At 37.7% G+C, this 19,200-nt stretch overlaps 1 protein-coding gene and 1 pseudogene across 5 annotated transcripts in view; one reads left to right on the forward strand and one right to left on the reverse strand.

The window, feature by feature from the left end:
- COG5 (component of oligomeric golgi complex 5) overlaps window positions 1-19,200 on the forward strand; it is a 367,675-nt gene that overhangs the window by 21,918 nt on the left and 326,557 nt on the right. The window lies entirely within an intron of this gene.
- Window positions 10,430-12,156, reverse strand: LOC116549978 (annotated as a pseudogene). Its single transcript, XR_004268184.1, has one exon. The product of XR_004268184.1 is annotated as a claudin domain-containing protein 1 pseudogene (transcript).

Raw genomic sequence — 19,200 nt, forward strand, 5'->3', positions numbered from 1 at the left:
TTTTTATTGGCTATTGGAAATGTGTGCTATATGTTTAGGGTTCCTAGATTATTTAAAATTTCATTTAAGTAGTGTTGGACTTTTTTCTGGGTCACACTTAAGTTGCTTGGAATCAGTTTGATCTTTTGAAAAAAATATAATTGAAAAAAAATTTTTTTTTTTTTTTTGAGATAGGGCCATGCTGTCTGTCACTTGGGCTGGAGAATAGTGGGGCAGTCTTGGCTCACCATAACCTCCAACTGCTGGGCTCAGGCAATCCTCCTGTCCCAGCCTCCCAGGTAGCTGGGTCTACAGGAGCACACTACCATGCCTAGCTATTTATTTTTATTTTTATTTTTTGTAGGGATGGGAGTCTCACCATGTTGCCTAGGCTGGTCTCAAACTCCTGGCCTCAAGTGATCCTTCTACCCTGGCCTCCCAAAATGGAGGGATTACAGCATTGAGCCACCACTGATCTTTTTGAGATTGAGTTTTAGTACAGGTCCAAAACAGCCTTTAGCCTGGGGCTAGTTTAGCCTCGTTTACTATTAGGTCTTTCTACTGTGGTTGGTGGGAACATGTGTGAGCTCTGTGAGTTGTTATCAGTATTTCTTTTCCTGTGCTTCCTCTCACACATGCACAGATTGGTACTCTGAAGACTTGAAGCTATTTTTCTGCTTATTTCCACAACCTCTTTTTTTGCAGCTTCTTTTTCTCCAATTCTCCGCCCACAAACACTAGCTTTTTTGGCTTTCTTGAAGTGTAATCTCTGCTTCCCAACTTCAGAGAGACTGTCATGCTCTGTTTCCCTTTCTTTCCCTTCCCTTTGCTGTGGCCTGAAAATTGTCTCCCAGTGGTAATCTGAGCCAGTTGTTAAGCTCATTTTCTTGTTTCTCTCAAAGATCACAGTTCTGCGTTTTCTGTTATCCAGCTATTGTCCAATTATTCGTTCCCATTGTCCTAAAATTATTTTGTGTATTTTGTTCAATTTTCTAGTTGTTTAAAATGGAAAGGTTTAACCCTATTCCATCATTGTTAGAAGTCACATTCATTAAAAATTGAGTTATAAGTTACGTACCATAAAATAATCACTTTAACATGTACAGTTCAGGAGTTTTTACTATATTCACAAGATTGTGTCTTGTGAATATATTCTAATTTTGCTATAATATCATCTAATGCCAGAATATTTTCATTACTCAAAAAAGAAACTCTGTGCCCATTAGCAGTTACTCCCTATATCTATGTCTGTTCTCGAAGCTCGCCACCACTGATCTGCAGTCTTGCTTTTCGGATTTCCCTATTCAGGACATTTCATATAATGAATCATTTATTATGTGGCATTTGGCTTCTTAATGTAATGTTTTCAAGTTTCATCCATATTGTAGCATATGTCAGTACAGTAAGTTCTTACTTAATGTCACTGGTAGGTTCTTGGAAACTACAATTTTAAGTAGAAGAACATACTGCAGGTCCTTGAATAACATGTCATTTTGTTGTAACACTGAGGAGAAAAAAAATAGGTGTTATTATATGTTGCTTTGTTGTTGTTTTTTGAGACAGGGTTTGCTTTGTTATCTAGGCTGGAGTGTAGCCTCTTGAGTAGCTGGGACTACAGGCATGCACCACCATGGCCAGCTTTTTTTTTTTTTTTTAATTTTAATTTTTTTTTTTTTAGACAGGGTCTCACTATGTTGCCCAGACTGATTTCAGACTTCTGAACTCAAGTGATCCTTCTGCCTCAGACTCCCAAAGTGCTGAGATTATAGGTGTGAGCCCCCTGGTCCATTGTTTTCACTTTAAAGTCAGAAGAACCAGTTGATGATGTTTAATGAGGACTTAGGTACTTCATTCCTTTTTATGGTCAAATAATACATCATTATATGAACATATCACATTTTTGTGTATCCATTCAGTTTGTTTATCCTTTCATCAGTTGATGGATATTTAGGTGGTTTCTACTTTTTAACTATTTCAGATATACTGCTGTGAACAAACTTTGCATAAATAATATTTATGTGGACTTTTTTTTTTTTTTCCAAGTCTCTTGGGTATATACCTGATAGCATATTATGCTAGGTCATATACTAATTCTGTGTTTAACATTTTGAGGAATGCCAAACTATTTCCAAGGCAGCTGAACTGTTTTCCATTGTTACCAACAATGTATGAAGATTCCAATTTCTCTATTATTTTTTTTTTTATATTGCCATCTTATTGAAGGGGCATCATTGTATTGGGTACATACCTGAGATTGATTATCTCACAGCTACAGAAAACTAAGATGCAGATGCACAAATAGGTTCAGAGTGGAAGTTTAATAGGCAAAAGAAAGAGAAGAGCTGTCTCTGTTGCAGAGAGAAGGGTCCTGGAGAAACAGATTGCTGCTTCTATGATGAAATGCAGTGGGTTTTATAGACAAGCTTGAGGAGGCGGTGTCTAACTTACATAGTGCATAAAAGATTGGTGGGACTAGGTTTGCTGTTTGCATAGCATATGAAAAAGCTGGCCGCCCCACTCTAATCTTTTATTATGAAGATTATCTACCTGGCTGGTGCCATGTTGTCTCCTTCTTTACGGTACACATGGTGACAAAAGAGAAGATGGAGCCTCCATGTTGAACATACTTGGCTTCCGGGTAGCCGTTTTTTGTTGGCACAGCTGCTGGCATTCACCTGTGCAATTTCCGGCTTGCTTATCTATGTCTGCAGCTTGAGTTTTCAGGCTGTTCTTTGTTAGAAAAGAAATGATTTTGGGGGCTGCTTTTTGTTAAAAGGGAAATTCTGCCAAGGAATCTGTATAGAGTGGTATCTGATTGTCATTTTGATTTGCATTTTCCTAATGACTAATGATATTGAGTATCTTCTATGGTGCCTTTTGGCCATTTATATATCTTTTTTGGAGAAATGTCTATTCACATAATCCTTTGCTCTGTTTTTTTCTTTCTTTTTTATTATACTTTAGGTTCTGGGATACATGTGCAGAACATGCAGGTTTGTTACATAGGTATACATGTGCCGTGGTGGTTTGCTGCACCCACCAATCCGTCATCTACCTTAGGTATTTCTCCTAATGCTATCCCTCCCCTTGCTCCCCACCCACTGACAGGCCCCGGTGTGTGATGTTCCCCTTCCTGTGTCCATATTGTTCTCATTGGTCAGCTCCTACTATGAGTGAGAACATGCAGTGTTTGGTTTTCTATTCCTATGTTAGTTTGCTGAGAATGATGGTATCCAGCTTCATTCATGTCCCTGCAAAGGATATGAACTCATTCTTTTTACAGCTGTATAGTACTTGATGGTGTATATGTGCCACATTTTCTTTGTCCAAATGGGCGTTTGAGTTGGTTTGAAGTATTTGCTATTGTGAATAGTGCTGCAATAAACATATGTGTGCATGTGTCTTTATATTAGAACGATTTATAATCCTTTGGGTATATACCTAGTAATGGGATTGCTGGGTCAAATGGTATTTCTCGTTCTAGGTCCTTGAGGAATTACCACACTGTCTATCACAATGGTTGAACTAATTTACATTCCCACCAACAGTGTAAAAGCGTTCCTATTTCTCCACATCCTCTCCAGCATCTGTTGTTTCCTGACTTTTTAAATGATAGCCATTCTAACTGTTATGAGATGGTATCTCATTGTGGTTTTGATTTGCATTTCTCTAATGATTAGGGATAATGAGCTTTTTTTCATGTTTTTTGACCACATAAACGTCTTTTGAAAAGTGTCTGTTCATATCCTTTGCCCACTTTTTGATGGGGTTTTTTTTTCTTGTAAATTTTTTTAAGTTCCTTGTACATTCTGGGTATTAGCCCTTTGTCAGATGGATAGATTGCAAACATTTTTTCTCTTTCTGTAGGTTGCTTGTTCACTCTGATTATAGTTTTTTTTTTGCTGTGCAGAAGCTGTTTAGTTTAATTAGATCCCATTTGTCAATTTTGGCTTTTGTTGCCATTGCTTTTGGTGTTTTAGTCATGAAGTGTTTACCCATGCCTATGTCCTAAATGTATGGCCTAGGTTTTCTTCTAGGGTTTTTATGGTTTTAGGTCTTATATCTAAATCTTTAATCCATCTGGAGTTAATTCTAGTGTAAGGTGTAAGGAAGGGGTTCAGTTTCAGTTTTCTGCATATGGCTAGCCATATGCAGAAAACTGAAACTGAATGTTTTCCCAACAGCATTTATTAAATAGGGAACATTCAGGGAAACTGAATGTTTTCCCAACAGCATTTATTAAATAGGGAATCCTTTCCCCATTGTTTGTTTTTGTTAGGTTTGTCAAAGATCTGATGGTTGTAGATGTGTGGTGGTATTTCTAAGGCCTCTTTTCTGTTCCATTGATCTGTATCTCTGTTTTGGTACCAGTACCATGCTGTTTTGGTTACTGTAGCGTTGTAGTATACTTTGATGTAACGTAGCATGATGCTTCCAGCTTTGTTCATTTTGCTTAGAAGTGTCTTGGCTATATGGGTTCTTTTTTTGGTTTCATATGAAATTTAAAGTAGTTTTTTTTTCTAGTTCTGTGAAGAAAGTCAATGGTAGCTTGATTGGAATAGCATTGAGTCTGTAAATTACTTTGGGCACTATGGCCATTTTCATGACATTGATTCTTCCTATGTATGAGCATGGAATGTTTTTCCTTTGTTTGTGTCCTCTCTAATTTCCTTGAGCAGTGAGTTTGTAGTTGTCCTTGAAGAAGTCCTTCACATCTCTTTTTTTTTTTTTTTTTTTCACATCTCTTGTAACTGGCATTCCTAGGTATTTTATTCTCTTTGTAGCAATTGTGAATAGGAGTTTGTTCATGTTTTGGCTCTCTGTTTGTCTGTTATTGGTATGTAGGAATGCTTGTGATTTTTGCACATTGATTTGTATCTTGCAACTTTGCTGAAGTTTCTTATCAGCTTAAGGAGTTTTTGGGCTGAGACATGGGGTTTTCTAAATATACAATCATGTCATCTGCAAACAGAAACAACTTGACTTCCCTTCTTCCTATCTGAATATCCTTTATTTCTTTCTCTTTCCTTATTGCCGTGGCCAGAACTTGAAATACTATGTTGAATAGGAGTGGTGAGAGAGGGCATCTTTGTCTTGTACTGGTTTTCAAAGGGAATGTTTCCAGCTTTTTGCCCGTTCAGTATGATATTGGCTGGGGGTTTATCATAAATAGCTCTTATTATTTTGAGATATGTTCCATCAGTACCTAGTTTGTTGAGTGTTTTTAGCATGAAGGGATGTTGAATTTTATGGAAGACCGTTTATGTATCTATTGAGATAATCGTGTGGTTTTTGTCATTGGTTCTGTTTATGTGATGGATTGTATTTATTGATATGCGTATATTGAACCAACATTGCATTGCAGGGATGATGCTGACTTGATCGTGTCAGATAAACTTTTCAATGTGCTGCTGGATACTGTTTGCCAGTATTTGATTGAGGATTTTTGTGTTGATGTTCATCAGGGATATTGGTCTGAAATTTTCCTTTTCTCTTGTGTCTCTTAGGTTTTAGTATCAGATTACCTCATAAAATGAATTGGGGAGGAGTCTCTCTTTTTCTGTAGTTTGGAAAAGTTTCAGAAGGAATGGTACCAGTTCCTCTTTGTACCTTTGGTAGAATTCGGTTGTGAATCTGTCTGATCCTGGACTTTTTTGGTTGGTAGGCTGTTAATTACTGCCTTAACTTCAGCTCTTGTTATTGGTCTATTCAGGGATTCGACTTCTTTCTGATTTAGTCTTGGGAGGGTGTATGTGTCCAGGAATTTATCCATTTCTTTTAGATTTTCTAGTTTATTTGCATAGAGGTGTTTATAGTATTCTCTGATGGTTGTTTGTATTCTTGTGGGATTGGTGGTGATCTGCCCTTTATCATTTTTTATTGTGATTCTTCTCTCTTTTCTTCTTTATTAGTCTGGCTAGCACTCTGTTTTGTTAATCATTTCAAAAAACCAGCTCCTGAATTCATTGATTTTTTTTTTTTTTGAAGTTTTTTTTCATGTCTTTATTTCCTTCAGTTTTGCTCTGATATTAGTTGTTTGTTGTCTTCTGCTTGCTTTAGAGTTTGTTTGCTCTTGCTTCTCTAGTTCTTTTAATTGTGATGTTAGGTTGTCAATTTTAGATTTTTCCTGATTTCTCCTGTGGGCATTTAGTGCTATAAATTTCCCTCTAAATACAGCTTTAGCAGTGTCCCAGAGAGTCTAGTACATTGTGTCTTTGTTCTCATTGGTTTCAAAGAACTTACTTGTTTCTGCCTTAATTTCGTTAGTTACCCAGAAGTCATTCAGCAGCAGGTTGTTCAGTTGCCATGTAGTTATGCGGTTTTGAGTGAGTTTTTTTAATCCTGAGTTTTAGTTTGATTGCACTGTGGTCTGAGAGACTGTTTGTTATGATTTCCGTTCTTTTGCATTTGCTGAGGAGTGTTTTACTTCCAATTATGTGGTTGATTTTAGAATAAGTGCTGTGTGGTGCTGAGAAGAAAGTATATTCTGTGGATTTGGGGTAGAGAGTTTTGTAAATGTCTATTAAGTCTGCTTGGTCTGGACCTGAGTTCAAGTCCTGAATATCCTTGTTAATTTTCTGTGTTGTTGATCTGTGTAATATTGACAGAGGGGTGTTAAAATCTGCCACTATTGTCTGGGAGTCTAAGTCTTTTTGTAGGTCTCTAAGAACTTGCTTCATGACTCTGAGTGCTCCTGTATTAGGCGCATATATATTTAGGATAGTTAGCTCTTCTTGTTGCATGGATACCTTTACCATTATGTAATACCCTCTTTGTCTTTTTTGATCTTTGTTGGTTTAAAATCTGTTTTATCAGAAACTAGGATTGCAACCCTGGCTTTTTTTTTTTTTTTTGCTTCCCATTTCCTTGGTAAATCTTCTGTTCCTTTATTTTGAGCCTATGTGTCTTTGCACATGAGTTGGGTCTCCTGAATACAGCACACGAATGGGTCTTGACTCTTTATCCAATTTGTCATTCTTCGCCTTTTAACTGGGGCATTTAGCCCACTTACATTTGATGTTAATATTGTATGTGAATTTGATCCTATCATTATGATGCTAGCTATTTTGCCCATTAGTTGATGCAGATTCTTCATAGTGTCGATGGTCTTTACAATTTGATATGTTTTTGCAGTGAATGTTACTGGTTTTTCCTTTTCATATTGAGTGCTTCCTTCGGGAGCTCTCATAAGACAGTCCTGGTGGTGACAAAAATCCCTCAGCGTTTGCTTGTCAGTAAAGGATTTTATTTCTCTTTCACTTATGAAGCTTCGTTTGGCTGGGTATGAAATTCTGGGCTGAAAATTCTTTAAGAATGTTGAATTTTGGCCCCTACTCTCTTCTGGCTTGTAGGGTTTCTGCCAGGAATTGTGCTGTGAGTCTGATGGGCTTCTGTTTGTGAGTAACCCAACCTTTCTCTCTGGCTGCCCTTAACATTTTTTCCTCCATTTCAATCTTGGTGAATCTGATGATTATATGTCTTGGGGTTGCTCTTCTTGAGGGATATCTTTGTGGTGTTCTCTGTGTTTGCTGAATTTGAATGTTGACCTGTCTTGCTAGCTTAGGGAAGTTTTGGATAATATTCTGAAGTGTGTTTTCCTACTTGGTTCTGTTCTCCCCATCACTTTCAGGTACACCAGTCAAACATAGGTTTGGTCTTTTCAGAAAGTCCAGTATTTCTCGGAGGCTTTGTTTATTCCTTTTCATTCTCTTTTCTCTAGTCTTGTTTTCATGTTTTATTTCATTAGTTTGATCTTTATTCTCTGATATCCTTTCTTCCACTTTATCAATTTAGCTATTGATACTTGTGTATGCTTTATGAAGTTCTTGTGCTGTGTTTTTCAGCTCCATCAGGTCATTTACATTCTTCTCTAAACTGGTTATTCTAGTTAGTAATTCGTCTAATCTTTTTTTCAAGGTTCTTCTTTGCATTAGGTTAGAACATGCTGCTTTAGCTCAGAGGAGTTTGTTATTACCTAACTTCTGAATCCTGCTTCTGTCAATTCATTAAACTCATTCTTTATCCAGTGTTGTTCCTTTGCTCACGAGGAGTTGTGATCCTTTGGAGGAGAAGAGGCATTCTGGTTTTTGGAATTTTCAGCCTTTTTGTGCTGGTTGTTCCTCAGTTTTTGGATTTATCTACCTTTGGTCTTTGCTGTTGGTGACCTTTGGATGGAGTTTTTGTGTGGTCATCTTCTTTGTTGATGTTGATGCTATTGCTTTCTGTTTGTTAGTTTTCCTTCTAACAGTCAGGCCCCCCTTCTGCCGGTGTGCTGGAGTTTGCTGGGGGTCCACTCCAGACCTTGTTTGCCAAGGTATCACCAGCAGAGGCTGCAGAACAGCGAATTTTGCTGCCTGATTTTTTTCTCTGGAAGGTTTGTCTCAGAGGGACACCCGCCTGATTCCAGCTGGAGCTCTCCTCTATGATGTGTCTGTCGACCTCTGCTGGGAGGTGTTTTCTCATCAGGAGGCATGGGGTTCAGGGAGCCACTTGAGGAGGCAGTCTGAGCCTTAGAGCTCAAGTGCTATGCTGGGAGATTGTCTTCAGAGCCAGCAGGCAGAAACATTTAGGTCTGCTGTAGTTGCGCCTACAGCTGCCGCTTCCCCCAGGTGCTCTGTCTCAGGGAGATGGGAGTTTTATCTATAAGCCCCAACTGCGGCTGCTGTCTTTCTTTCAGAGATGTCCTGCTGAGAGAGGAGGAATCTGGAGAGAGTCTGGCTACAGAGGCTTTCTGGTGCTGTGGTGGGCTCTACCCAGTCTGAACTTCCTGGAGGTTTTCTTTACACTGTGAAGGGAAAACCACCTACTCAAGCCACAGTAATGGTGGATGCCCCTCCCCACATCAAGCTTGAGTGTCCCAGGTGGACTTCAGACTGCTGTGCTGGCAGCGAGAATTTCAAGTCAGTGGATCTTAGCTTGCTGGGCTCCTTGGGGGTGGGTTCCGCTGAGCAAGACCACTTGGCTCCCTGGTTTCAGCCCCCTTTCCAGGGCAGTGAACGGTTCTGACCAACTGTGTTCCAGGCATCCCTGGGGTATGGAAAAAAAAAAACTGCAGCTAGCTCGGTGTCAGCCCATATGGCCGTGCAGCTTTGTGCTTGAAATCCAGGGTATAGGCATCTGAGGGAATCTCCTGGTTTGGGGGTTGCAAAGACCCTGGGAAAAGCATAGTATTTGGGCCAGAGTGCACCGTCCGTCAAGGCATGGTCCGTCATGACTTCCCTTGGCTAGAGGAGGGAGTTCCCGACCCCTTGCACTTCACGGGTTGGGCAACGTCACACCCTCCTGCTCGCCCTCCATGGGCTGCACCCACTGTCTAACTAGTTCCAATGAGATCAACTGGGAACCTCAGTTGGAAATGCAGAAATCACCCCCTTCTGTGTTGGTATCTCTGGGGACTGCAGACAGGAGGTGTTCCTATTTGGCCATGTTGCCCCAATCATCCTGCTCTTTTTTTTTTTTTTTTTTTTTTTTTTTTAAAGTGGAATCTCCCTATGTTGCCCAGGCTGGTCTTGAACTCTGAGCTCAAGTAATCTTCCCACCTCAGCCTCCTGAGTAGCTGGGACTACAGGCATGCCCCACTGTGCCTGGTTTTTGCCTATTTTTAAACTGGGTTATTTTTTTCCTCTCTTCTTCCCTTCATTTCTTTCTTGTAGAATTCTTAGTTACTTTGTGCATTTAGAAGATTCTGTTGTGCTTGGGCTTCTCGATTCATTGTTAAGAAGCTGCCATTTTCACCATGATCTTTTGAAGGTTATGTGTTTTCATCTGAGCTTTTTAAAATTCCTTTCAGTTTCAGAATGTGGTTACTTATTATTCATCTCACTTGCAATTCATTTTTCTTGTTAATTGTGTGAATTGGTCTTTTTCATCATGTCTAAACTGTGGTTTCCTTAAATATGTAGTCTGAAAACATCATTAAATTCAGTCAACTTTAACTCCTCCTCCCTTTGCCTCAGAGGCTGTCAAGATGTAGGTTCTAGTCTTCTAGGATTAGCAAGTGCTTTCAGATTACAAGTGGATTTGCTTGTTTTCTTTTTGGGTTCTCCTTTTTTTGGTTCACTTTTGACCTGATATAGATGTCTTTACATTTTACACAATAATTTTAGGTATTTTCAGTGGGAAGTTAATAACCTAGTATGCCATTACTGAAAATAGAAACTCGTATGTCTCAACTTCTTTATAAAACAAACATGATACTATTTTATTTTCCTGATAATATGAGAGATATACCATGTAAGAACAGTTGGGATGTCTTAGTTTTTTTTTTTTTTTTTTTTTAAAGTTCAATGTTTATAGACATACTTATAGAAATGACTGAATTAGAACACATTAAATAAAATTGTTACACACCAGGAAGGGATTTAGGCAAGGAAAGGCACATCATATTACCACAAGAAATAAAGACCATAGTTGGAGGTTGATGGACAGCCAAACTTTAGATCTTGTGGTAGGTTTCCCAGCTCTGGAGGGTCATTATGGTGAACCGTTCTTTATGGTACTGGGCTAGAGTAACTAAATAGCAGTTGGGGAATGTTACTTTGTAACTGTAATATAAGTTAAAAAGAAAGCACACTTTGAATAACCCTGGTATGTGAAGAGGAAAGGAAAAACATCCCAAATGATTTGGTGGTACTAAAAATTTTATGGAGAGTTAAAAATAATAATCCTTGTCTGGCTGAATTGGAATTCTTGCAGTTACAAAGTGAAAATTTCGAGTAAACATTGTATTTTTCACTTTTTGTAGACAGACACCAGTGCAGATATAAACAGCTGCCATATCTCACCTCAGATGAAGCTATGTGCCAATGCTTAGGGAAAATGATATTAGATAATTTCCCAATTTTATAATGCTTAAGTCTTTGAAAGTAGCACTAATACTGCTGGCTGACTGGCTATCTACAACAGCAAAGTGAACATGAAGTTTGGACAATGATGAGAGGTTTCCCAGAGAAATTATTAGAGAGTTTTCAGTTGAATAGATAGTTACTTTAGTTTTACAGAAAAGTCTAACAGACATTAGCAGAACTTGTTTGGGTCAAATTCCTCTGCCAATTATCTTTCATAAATATGTGTCAAGTCTCTATCCATTTCTTTCTGTCTAGACCTATATTAGTTTATTTGAAAGATGGCATCACTTAAAGTAAACCACATAAATTTTAGTGGTATTAAGTGTGTATTTAGTGGTGTATGAGTATAAATAAAATAGATTTTCATAATAAAATGGTATATCCACAAATAAAATAAAAATTAAAAACAACTGAGAAGGAGGTGAGGAAAGTATTTTAAAAAAATAAAATGGCAATTGTAAAGCAGGCAGTTTCTTGCTGAGGCCACACGATATGCCTTCATTAATGTGTACTCTTTCCGGTTGGTGTGAGCAGCCCAGATGAAGAGAGCAGAAGCCATGAGCTGTAAGGGAGCTGAGACACAAGCCAGGCAGAAGGACCATCCAAATTCACCCGATACATTGTCAGGGAGCTCTAGTTTCTGGTGGAGTAGTTCAATTCCAGCAACATAACAACTTACTGAGCCCAGTGTACACAGACCTGCAAGGAGATGGAGAATGCCCTTGGCGACGGTGGGATATAAGCTTCGGCAAATGCAAGCACAAAGTCCAATCAAAGCCCCGAAGCACATCAAACCTAAACTCACAAAAGGCAGAAGGAACTGGCAACGCCACAGATAGGTCCTAAGTAGATCAATCCCGCTATTGTGGTTTCCGGGACCAACAAATTTCTCCATGAACTGCTCCGTCAGTGTGAAACTCACACATTTTGTGACCACATCAAATGACTCTGTCCTTTGTGGTGGGCTATACCAATGCATGTTTTTGGATATGATGATATACCGTCTCCACAATCCCACTGTGCCATTGTATCGAAAAAGTGCATCATTATAAGTCTTTTCATCTGCCTCATCACTAACGAATTCATCCCAGATGCTTTTATTCAAATCACTGGAATTTTCTTGAACTGGACTTCGATATTCATACCAGAAGTCTGTGCCAATGGAGGCTGTTATGTAGATGGTGGAAATGAGGCTAAGCACACAAGCAATAACAAACGCTGTAGCAAAACGGTTATCCATTCTGGCATTCAGACTGCTCGCCCATCCTCCTGCACAGCCGGCTTCACCCTCTAGCTCAGACCACAGCACCCTACTCTCCCCGCGCCTCCTCTGACCTAGTTTTTTTTTTTTTTCAAATGGTGGGGAGAGAGACATTTCAGGTTATTTTAGGGATAACCAGTTAAGAGTACATGGGGCAATAAGGATGCACAGAAGTGTCTTAACAGCTAAACAGATTTTATGGAGCAGTGGAACATTGTTCAGCCTACAATAGCAACCGAACAATGAGCCCTTCCTATGACTTACTCCCTGAATCTTTGCTTCTCTGTTACTGTTCTAGTAGTCAGTAGCAGTTTGGGGTACTTCTTGTGGTAAGCAATGCCATTGGCAATGGGCAACAGACCTTGTATGTCTTCCTTTCAATGAGAGATGGATGTCTTCCTTCAAACTAAAATTGTTTCCCTGATACTATCAGTTGTGAGGAAGATTACAAAAGGTCGTATGACCTGAAATATGGTGACTGAATCCATTAGGACCTACTCAGTCTACTTTCCTGAAGAAGGTTGTGGGTACTGTAAGTGCTCAGAGCATTGTAACAGTTCTCTCCAGGGAGCTACTTTTGTTTTTTAATTTTTTTCTCCTGAAACAAGGTCTCGCTGTGTCACCCATGCTGGACTGCAGTGGTGCAATTTGGGCTGACTGCAATAGTGTTTTATGTTTATGTTAAAATATATAGTAAAACAGTATTCTTCACGGTTAAATTGGGATTTAAATATTGATGTTTTACTGTTCTTTTTTGGATAACTTTCTCATTTTGCACTGAAAGACATAGCATTCAGTTCAGTAGAATTGTTTTTCTTACTGAAAGAATGAATAAACATTTAAGGATAGTGTATTGTTAAATAAGAAAAACAATTATATATTTATAAACTTCCCCAATAAGATCAAATTTTATAAAATATTCTGATATTTTGGACAAAGAATGGAACTCAACTTTGAGTTTAGTAAGCTTTAAAGTATTTTTTTTTATAACGACACAGCAATGTTTTTATTAGCAGAAATATTCAGGACTGTTATAGTCTTTATGTGCATTATACATTGTTATTTTGATAATAGCTCACTGTTTAAATTTAGGTAACAGATTAAAGTTTAATTTGCTAAATTTAAATTTAAATTTCGGTTATTTGCCTCAAACTGCAGATGTTAAACATTCCAGAACCATACATTTCTTTTTTCTCCCTTGTTCAATGTTTCAACAGTAATTTCAAAAAATATTACTTATTTTTTGCCACCTGGTTAGGTATTAATGATAAAAAAATTCATGTTTATGCAGGACTTTACAAGGTGAAATATTTTCAGTGTGTTGTATATCATTCCATGTTTGTGATAATTATGTTTAAAAGTTATTTTATGGGTGAGTAAACTGAGGTTCTGAAAGTTACTTATTGAAATTTCTGTAGCCAGCATACAGTAGAATTAAGGCTGTGAAATAGGATTTCTTTTTCTAAATTTAGGATTGTTTACTTTTGATAACATGGAATATGTTATATATACAAAACTATATATGTATACACACACACACACACACACACACACACACACACACGTAGTTCATATTTTTCAGAAGCTTTCTGTAGGTAAAGAAAGCAAAAACAAAACCAGGTTCATAAAGGACAGATGAAGCATTATATAATCTAAAGAACCCTGGACTAGAAGTTAAGAGGCTTGACTGCTTTTTATCATTATTCTTAACTAGCTGTATGATGGTGAACAACTTAAGTAAACTTTTTTACAATGAAACTTTGGACTAGATCTGTGTTCTTTTCCAGCTTTAAAATGTTTTGATTCTATGAACCTGTGATAGTTTCTTCTATTTAATGTTTAATATTTTTATGGTGTTGCAAGCATAAGAGGTCAGGATTGTTCATGTTTACGATGGACACTTTATTTTCACTGTTATTAAACATTAGACTTCATTTTCTAGACTCCTTTATTGTAATAAAAAAAATTACACCGTAGAGACAGCTTAGTTGAATAAGTTTAACCAAATAATTACAAAGGGAGACAGAAAGGAAAGAAGAGAAAATGTGCATTGTTACATTTTGGAATCTTTATTTCAAATATTTAATTTTTCCTTGATTGACTTATAATCATTCTTAGCTTAGAGGTTTGTCTTAGAACCTTGCTGCCTTTCAAAATGTTTTAAAGTCTAAGGACTTTTTGGAACTTTGTTTATATCTTAACCATTGATATTCTGTTTACTTTGTGTAGCCTTTTTTTTTTTTTTTTTTTTTTTTTTGAGACGGAGTTTCGCTCTTCTTACCCAGGCTGGAGTGCAATGGCGTGATCTCGGCTCACCGCAACCTCCGCCTCCCGGGTTCAGGCAATTCTCCTGCCCCAGCCTCCTGAGTCGCTGGGATTACAGGCACACGCCACCATGCCCAGCTAATTTTTTGTATTTTTAGTAGAGACGGGGTTTCACCACGTTGACCAGGATGGTCTCGATCTCTTGACCTCGTGATCCACCCGCCTCGGCCTCCCACAGTGCTGGGATTACAGGCTTGAGCCACCGCGCCTGGCCTGCCTTTTTTTTTTTTTTTTTTTACACATTGGAGAAACTTTAATCTTTATTATTTGAGTTTTTAATTAATTTAAGTGTGCATGGTCTAAGAAAGCAAAAACTTTTTTCCCAAGTGGAAGCTTCTGGCTTCATTTATGGACATGAATACATCAGTTGAATTTAATTATCAACTTGAGGATCATCTCTATATTAGTTCATTTTAGAAATATTGTTTGCTTACGAACCTCAGTTTTTTCAGAACAGTTGCTTGAAAAGCTTACTGTCTTTTACGTAGGATATATATATATATTTAAACTTTCAAATTAAGAAACTTTATGGCTTTTTTTTTTTTTTTTTTTTTTTCTGTTGCCCAGGCTGGAGTGCAGTGTCACAATCTTGAGCTCAGCTCACTGCAACCTCCGCCTCCCTGGTTCAAGTGATTCTGCTGCCTCAGCCTCCCGGGTAGCCGGGACTACAGGTGCTTGCCACCAAGCCCAGCTAATTTTTGTACTATTATTATTTTTTTGAGATGGAATCTCACTCCGTTGCCTAGGCTGGAGTGCAGTGGCATGATCTCAGCTCACTACAACCTCCGCCTCCCAGCTTCAAGTGATTTTCCTGCCTCAGCCTCCCAAGTAGCTGGGATTACAGGTGTGCACCACCAAGCCCATCTAATTTTTGTATTTTTAGTGGAGACGAGGGTTCACTGTATTAGGCTGATCTCAAACTCCTGATGTCATGATCCGCCCTCCTCGGCCTCCCAAAGTGCTGGGATTACAGGCATGAACCACGGCGCCTGGCCATTTTTGTAATTTTAATAGAGGCAGAGTTTTATCATGTAGGCCAGGCTGGTCTCGAGCTCCTGACCTCAAATGATCCACCCATCTTGGCCTCCCAAAGTGCTGGGATTACAGGCATGCGCCACCATGCCCAGCTGAAAACTTGAGTTTTTAATCTTTTAACTCATAAGTTTTTAACACTTTTTGATCATATAAAAGTTAAAAAATATATACAATAGCTTTATTGATATTTCATGTACCTATCATATGTTTTATTTTTAGCTTTTTAAACTGTTAACCATTTCAGTGCTTAACTTTTTATTTTTAAATCAGACTTTTTTTTTGGCTTTCATGCTTTTAATTTAACTTAATGCCAAAATTGCATAAGTATGGAAGTTTGAGAAAATTTGGAATGAAGGAGGAAATTATCCATAAAGCTTTCTTTTTTTTTTAAAAAAATATATGTCTTATGTGTACATATTTTTCACCATGGAATATTGTAGGATTCATTTTTGTTTTTAGTTGTATATCAATTTTACCTACATTTTTATATGGAATGGAAACTTATTTTACTGCCTTTTTTCCCACTGGACAAGTAGAATGAAAGAGGAAGAGGATGCATGGCAACAGCAAGCATAAAATGTCCTTCTCCTCAAACATTGTAAAGACATAAAGAGCATCTAGGATAGCAAAACCAAAATCCAAACAAACCCATGCTGGTGAAAATGATGCTGGGCTAATTTGGGCTCTAGTTTTTAGGGGGCTCAGCAGCTTTTATTTCTTCTGTGGGAAAGCCACCATGCTGTGAGGGAGCTCAACCTAACCCTATGAGGTTGACACGTAGAGAAGCCCTGAGTCATTAGACATGTGAGTGAAGCTTCTTTTGTATTGTCCAGACCAGCCTAGTTAGCTGAATGCAGCAGAGTGATCCCAGGTGGTACCACGTGGAGCAGTTGAACCCTTCCTGAATTCCTGACCCACAGAGTGTAAAACAAGTCATTTTTAGCTGCAAAGTTTTGGGTTGGTTACTTATGCTGCAGCAGATAATTGATATACCAGCCAAACTGATTTTCAAATATAGAGACTGCCATCAACATGCAAGAATGCAGGCAATATTGCTCCCATGAACTTTTTCTTAGGATAATAGATAATAGATAATGCACTTCAGATAATCAAAGTGACTAGAAAAAAATCACTGTGAGACTAATGTTAAGCACAAAAACTAGGATTAAGTGGGGTTATAAAGAACAGTATGTAATGACTGTATGTTTTGGCAAAGAAATATAATTCAGCTGTAAAAAAAAGTGGGAAGACCATATGCAAAAAATTTTAAAAACTATTTTTTGCCATCCTTCTTTGGATTGTAGTGTTGGTTTTGTTGATCAGGTATTTTCTGTGTATTGCGCAGCAAAGCAAATGAATACTTATACATTTTTCTAATTTTGTTATCTCCTGTGTCCTTAACAGCTAGGAGTCTCAATGTGGAAGAAATTATATAATTTATGTAGATGTAAGAAGGCTAAATCCTCTACTTCTGATTTTTAATTGGAAGTATCAGTATGAACTTGTGAGATATTTTAATGTTATTTAAAAATAGTATATACCTTATATTGGTGTGTGCATATATATTTGTACATATGTATATATATGTTAATCTAAGAATGCTTTGTATGTATTGTGGAATAAATCAAATGAATATGTGATATTTTAATGCTGACATTTCCTATCTATATCTGTGGAAAAGTCTTAGAAATGAACAAACCTAGTTCCATGAATGTGGTCTTGAAATGCTGTTTTCTGGCCAGATGTGGTGGCCCATGCCTGGAATCCCAGCACTTTGGGAAGCCAAGGTGGGTGGATCACCTGAGGTCAGGAGTTTGAGACCAGCCTAGGCGACATGGTGACACCCATCTTTACTAAAAATACAAAACTTAGCTGGGCGTGGTGGCAGACACATGTAATCCCAGCTACTCTGGAGGCTGAGGCAGGAGAATCGCTTGAAACCTGAAGGCAGAGGTTGCATTGAGCCAGGGTTGTGCCATTGCACTCCATCCTGGGCTACAAGAGCAAAACTCTGTCTCCAAAAAAAAAAAAAATTATTTTGTACTAAAAGAAACCAAGGCTTCTTTGAGAAATCTTTGATTCCAGGTCTAGGGCATGAAATGTGTAAGGTGATCCTGGAACATTTTTATACCAGATACCAAGGAGGCTCTCAGTGACTAGCAGGGTCATGACAAAGAAACTCAGGAACTGACTAGAAGAGGCTCTGGGTGACTAGCTGTTTTAGTTTCACTACTGAAAGTACCAAATCTTGGGGAACTTCATGGTCTCAGGGAAAGTGGTATAGTTAATCACTCTCAGAGGCTTCTGCTGGCAAAAATGGAACAATATGAGCATCAATAAGGATAAGAGCCGATGGATTGGGCATCCCTTATTATGTTTAAATCCATTTCATAATAATATATACATATATAAACAGCTAAGCCCCAGAACACCCTCCTGTACCCCTACCAACTAATTGTTCATCATTGGTGAATATTAGGAAATGATTTCTTCATTTTGAAAACTGATAAGGAAAAGATCAATTATTTATTTTTAGTTTTCTGTATTAATAATATTCCTAGGTAAACAAATAGAGGTTAACTTTATTTTTATAGAGAGATTTCATATGCTCACAAATAAAGATTAAATGACAGAATTGGAGTATTACTATTTTGCAGTCACTTATGTTTCAATGGATTTTGACATTGAATATCAGTGGCTGATATAAAAGGAAAGAAAATCATATATCTCTTAAAATATACCACCCTCTAATGTTTAATCTTGCCAAAAATGCTAAACCTCAATCTGATGAACCTGCCCACATCCAACTACTAATTTACAGGTAATACAGAAGATAGAGGAACTTGTTAAACTATATCAGGGGAATACATTCAACAAAACTTAGTCTGTGGTTAACTATAGGACATATGATCCAATATATTCAATAAATTACCATAAAAAAAGATATGATGAATGAACCAACAGATTAAAAATGGGAAAAATTAAACCATAGTACTTAGGTATTTATACTTCAGTATTAAAAAAATAAAGTAAGCAAGTGATTAATGTAAAAGAATAGTGGTTTCTCTTGGTTGGCATGAAGGGTAATGGCCTTGGGAGGGAGGAGTACATGAGGGCTTATGTGGTGGCTCACATGGTTCTGACTCTTGATCTATGTAGTGCTGCTAAGTTCATTTAGCTGTATATCTCTGAGTGTGGTTTTCTATGTTTGTGTTATATTTAATAGTAAAAGTCTAAAATAAAAAGGAAAGAAAATTGATTGGAGGGGAGGCAGCTATATTGGGAAATGGTGAGAACTGATGCCTTATAGATCAACTTATAATAGCTTAGACTTATTTACTAAGGATTTTATTAAATGCTATTCTCAGAAGATTCAACATACTCTGTAAGTAGAGAGCCATTAAAATTTACTAAAAAGGGGGTTGGAGTGCTGAAAACTGCGTTTTTAAGAAGATAAATCTGGCTGGGTGGATTTCAGTGAGGAACTTGAAAACTATCCAAAAAACTACTATTGTTAAGGTAATAGTGATAAAGATTTGGATTAAGGTGATGCTTGTAGGAATAAAGGTAAAATTAACAACTCTTATGCAGTAGGACAAATGGTAAGACTTGGTGACAGATTAAGCATGGTTGCTAAAAATAAAAACAAATAAAGATTGCATTTTTGAGAGCATGCCCTTTGTTGGATGGGATGAGGGAATTCTGAATGGCAATCATGCTAGAGTAAGAGCTTTATTTCTTCTTAAGATGTAT

Source organism: Sapajus apella, unplaced genomic scaffold (genome assembly GCF_009761245.1).
Source record: "Sapajus apella isolate SASKATOON/1434 unplaced genomic scaffold, GSC_monkey_1.0 scaffold7, whole genome shotgun sequence".
Classification (NCBI taxonomy): domain Eukaryota; kingdom Metazoa; phylum Chordata; class Mammalia; order Primates; family Cebidae; genus Sapajus; species Sapajus apella.